We start from the raw sequence: 5,053 nt of genomic DNA, 5'->3' as shown, positions 1-5,053 counted from the left end.
GAGCTTTGGTGTTGGAGAAGAGTATTGAGGGTACAATTGACTGCTAAGAAAATAAACAGATTCATTCTTGAGAGGGGTAACCTGGGCTGCTCCTTGGAGGCAAGGATTCTGAGGCTTCATGTGACATACTTTGGTCATGTTGTAAGGAGGGACATCCTTGGAGAAGGACATCATGTTTGGGAGGGTGGAGGGCAGGTGCAGGAGGGGAAGGCCCTCTAGGAAGTGAATTGATTCGGTGACTGTGGTTAATGGGATGGGTGTGTCGGAGGCAGTGAGATTGGCACAGGACAGAGTGGAGTTTAGGACTGTTGTACATAGGGTCACTATGAGTTGCAAGCGACTCAATGGCACATAACAACAATAACAATAACAGATCCAAAATCAACATCCTTGTTACCAGAAGTCAAGAAATGAAAAGATATATTGCTTTGGGATAGTCTGCTAGCAATGACTTCTCCAAAGTATTAAGAAGTTAGGTCATGGTTTTTTCAATCACTTATTATAGACCTGAGAGCTAAATAACAAATAAGGATGACAAAAGAATTAATAACTTTGAGTTGTGGTGTTATAGAGGAACACTGAGTATTCTATGGCATTCCAAAAGGACAAATGGATGTCATGGAGAGACTGCAGACAGAATGCTCCATAGCTTAAAGGACTATGAAGCTCTATCTCACATACTTTGGGCATTTTGGTAGGAGGGATCATTCATTAGAAAAAGACATTGTGCTTAGAAAGGTAGGAAATCAACATAAGAGGAGAAGACTCTCAATAAGATTGACACAATGACTATAACAATGGACTCAATATGTCAGAGATGATGAGGACGGCACAAGATAGAACAAGCAAGATTTAGATCTGTTATTCACAGGGTTACTATGGGATGTACTTGGCTCAATGGCACCTAACAATAACGAAAACCAGCATGGTATAATCAATGTATATAAAAAGATGGAATAGAAATAAAATCCAGAAATAGATCAGCATCAATACATAGGTTGCATTTTTTTTTTTTATTATTTGGGGAAAAAGAAATTAAATCAAAATTGTCTGTCTTTTTTAGCAAATAATACTGGGTATTCATAAAAGGAGAAAAAGATCAAAACGTTCATTCTATTTTTTATTTACCTGTAATTTAATATAAGAACCCGGAGTCCCCACATGACTGAATGTATTAAATAAAAATATGCCTTTGTCATCCTAAAAATAAAAAAAACCCAACTTTCTTTTGTTGTCTTAAAGAAATTTGACATGGCCAGAAAAATCAAAACAATATAATTAGAAGCATCAAATGACAGCCTAACATCATCCAAATGACTTCCTCTCAGACATTAATGCAGCCCTGAATTGACTCATATGTAATTTCCTGGTGGTGATGATTGTCTTGTGTTGATGTAGCTCTCTTTCAAAGGAGGTCAGAGTTCTTTAGACTTCAATTAAGGCAGTCAGGAGAGTCAGCATGTATTTGCATTTACTATAATAGAACCAGGTGTCTTATCTAAACTAATATTAATTATTGAAGCCCTTCCTCTCTACTCTCTTTAGTAAATCTGCGATATTCACTGTAATTCAAAGACGAGCTATAGATACAGTCTTATTGAAACATACTGTTTCCTTTTTTAAAAAAATTGACATAAAACAGTGAGAGAACAAATAATTACTCTTTTTAACATGGTTTACTTATGGACAAAGTTTTGAAAAATTTATTGTAAAAGCTGAAAATAAATTCATTAACAATTTTAAGATGATCTATCTGATACCTCGGAAAACTTTGTAGCTAGTTAATAAAACCTGACCTCAGGAAGCAGTAAATTACTTGAGATTTCCCATTTTCTTTAAAAAAAAAAGCCCACAAAAAACTCCACATGCACAAAAGCATTATAGAACCTTCTGAACTCTGTAGTGTTCTAAAAATGGTCATTAAAAAAAGAAGAGCACATCCATTTTGTTCACACAGTATGCTATGAGCTCTTTAGAAGAACTGTGCCAAAAATTTAATAGCAGCATATTATTATTATTATTGTGATTATTATCGTTATTCTAAAGTATTAAGTGGAGAATTGAAGAAAGCACATCTTATGGAGCACTTACCACTCCAACAATTTTACTGGAACACTGAGATCTCTTTTCAAAGGTCTTTTAAAATGGAAGTTATGAAAAGATGAGTTCAAGGAAATGTCACACTTTTGCAACACATTTCTTCAAGTTGCCATTTTAGAAGTAAATTACTTTTACTCACTTGCTCCTTCTCCTACCACTGAAAATGAAGTACTGCAAAGCCATATGCTAATGATCACCAGTTACATAAATGATAAAATGAGGGACCATTATGTCACAAACAAATAGCAGCGGCAGTAGCTGGTAAATAATGTCAAGCATTACACTCTATTTGCTGTTCCTAAACTGTGACCTCCCAAAAGACCTTTTGAATTATGGGATTGTTTGTGAGGTTAATCACATGCTAAAAGCAATTCTTGGCAGAATATGTGGTTTAGGCATTATAGTATTTTATATTGGGAAAAAATATCAAAACTATTCTACATTCAAGTTGAAATTACATCCACTATGAATTTCCCCCATCATTGGATCTGTTGAGTTCTAAATATGAATTGATTTTCAACTTAAAAAAAGCAACAATTTTTGCATCTTTTTACATTCTCTTATCTGTCATTTCACTATTGATGACTAATCCTTAAGCAAAGTGTTTCATTCAGGATACATAGGTTCATTTCCCTCATTATGTCTTCATAGATATTCTTACATTAAGCACATTTGGAATTTCATACACAACCGAGACTCACTATGGCACAAAAAAGGATTATTAAATTAAACAAACTCTCTGGTGGCCTGTTGTTGTTGTGTACCATCAAGTTGGAACCAACCCAAAGCTGATCCTCTGATGGGTTTTCAGAAGCACTTAATCACATGGGAAGAGATTGCCAATCCTTCTCCTGCAAAGCAGCTAGTGGATTCAACTGTATGCCTTCAGGATTGCAACACAACTTCTTGCCACTAGGATACCTGGCAATTCTTTCCATTAGGCAAGGGGGTTTTTGCTATTAGCCCAGGACAGGTGCGTGGAAACCAAGAGATATGGCATAGGAAAAAAACAATGGTCAATTTCCTCCCACAAGACTGACAGCTTCTGAAAACCTGCTGGAGGGTCAACTATAAATAGTTTTTCACTTAAGTATATGTTATAAATGTGTGTGTGTGTGTGTGTGTGTGTGTGGTACACAACAACATACAACCTTTAATATCCATATCTTCCAGTGATCAGTAGAAAATAAATTTGCTCTAGGTTCCAATGAGTTGAGCATGACTCATAGCATCCCTATAAACAACAGATCTGAACCCTGTTCTATCTTGTGCCATATTCACACTTCCAGACAGACAGGAGCCCATTGCAGCAGTCATGGTGTCAGTACACCTGATCAAGAGTCTTCCTCTCCTTTGCTGACCTGGAACCCTTCCCAGCGTCATAACCCTCTCCAAGGAATAGCCTCTCCTAGCTATGTATGTGCCTAAAGTATATGAGGCAAGCCTCGTTGTTCTTGTCTCCAAAGAGCACTCAGGCTGCACCCTTTCTAAGACAAGTTCTTGAGGGTGAGTTCTTTTGATTTACTTAAATGTCAGGTGTAAACTCTTTGGGCATTTTTTTAACTCTTTTTTTTTGTTTGTTTGGGGTGTTGGTGGGTGTGTGTGTATGTTGTTTTTTTTTTAATTCTATGTTTTAGTCTTTGAGTTCAAAGTGACCTCAGAAACAGACTATATAGGTCTTCTTATCTATTGATTGCTATGATTCACCTCCCTCCAAATTTTCTTTGGGTTTTTTTTTTTTTGGTATTTTTAATGTTAACCATCAAGTGTAAGCTGATTGTTGTTGCGATTTCATTAACAATCAGCTGAGGGTTAGAAGCCTCTTGCTTAAGCAATCAGAACCTATTGGTGGTGAGGTGAGTCTTTGTATTTAAAAGTCAGCTGGGTGCTGCTTGAGAGTCTCCAGCTTGGAACAATTGAATTCTGGAGGGTGAGTTGTTATGATTTACTTGAAAGTCCAATGTAAATTATTTGGGTGTTGGATTGTTTTTTCTTTTTTTATTTTGTTAACTGGAGTTATCTGTGTTTGGGGCAAACATTGTTCTCAGTGGTAAAGCATTTGTCCGTCAGTTTGCTCTACTGAGATAATTTGGGTTTGCTGTGATACTGAAAGTTGTACCATTGGTGTATCAAATGTAATAAGGGTTACTACTCATGATGGACTGGTTTTTGTGGGATCCCTAATAAAGACAGACAAGGAAGAAGGATGAGGCATTCACTTCCAAAATAACAGGCCTTTGAAAACCATGTGAATGCTAAGGGGATGAGGATAGTTATAGTGCTATAGTGATAGAGCCTAAATTGGAAGCCAGTTGAAATGAGGAAAAAATAATATTTTTTTTAAATAATTGGAACCTGGAATGTATGTGGCTTGCATATTGGAAAACTGGGAATTTTTAAAAATTAAATGAAATGCATGAACATCGACATACTAGGCATTAATAAGATAAGGTGGACCAGCTTTGGCCACTTTAAATCAGATAATCACATGGTATGCTAGGCAGGGAATGAAAAACAGAAGAAATATGGTGCTGTATTTGTAGTAAAACAGTCAATTTCAAGTTCTTTCCTGAAATAACAATGTTGTAACAGGGTAATATCCATATATAGACAAGGAAGACTATTTTACACTAGTATTATTCAGATATATCCTCCTACAAATGGAGCCAAAGAGGAAGAAATTGAGAATTTTTACCAAATCTTACAGTTTAAAATTGACCTTACATGCAATCAAGAGATGTTAATGATGATTGGTAACAGGAATGTACATGTGGGTAGCAGTGAAGAAGGAATGGAAGTTCTTAGGGAAAAGGACTTGGTAATAGAAATAAGGCTGGACATAGGAATCTTCTAAGTGTTAAAAAAAGATAGTTGTTTTGTTAGGTGTCGTCAGGTTGGATACTACTCACAGTGAGCCCATGAACAACAGATCTGAAACTTGTTCTATCCTGCC

This window comes from Elephantulus edwardii, unplaced genomic scaffold (assembly GCF_000299155.1).
Source record: "Elephantulus edwardii isolate Elephantulus edwardi_28Jun2011 unplaced genomic scaffold, EleEdw1.0 scaffold00023, whole genome shotgun sequence".
Classification (NCBI taxonomy): domain Eukaryota; kingdom Metazoa; phylum Chordata; class Mammalia; order Macroscelidea; family Macroscelididae; genus Elephantulus; species Elephantulus edwardii.
This window is presented reverse-complemented; position numbering follows the sequence as displayed.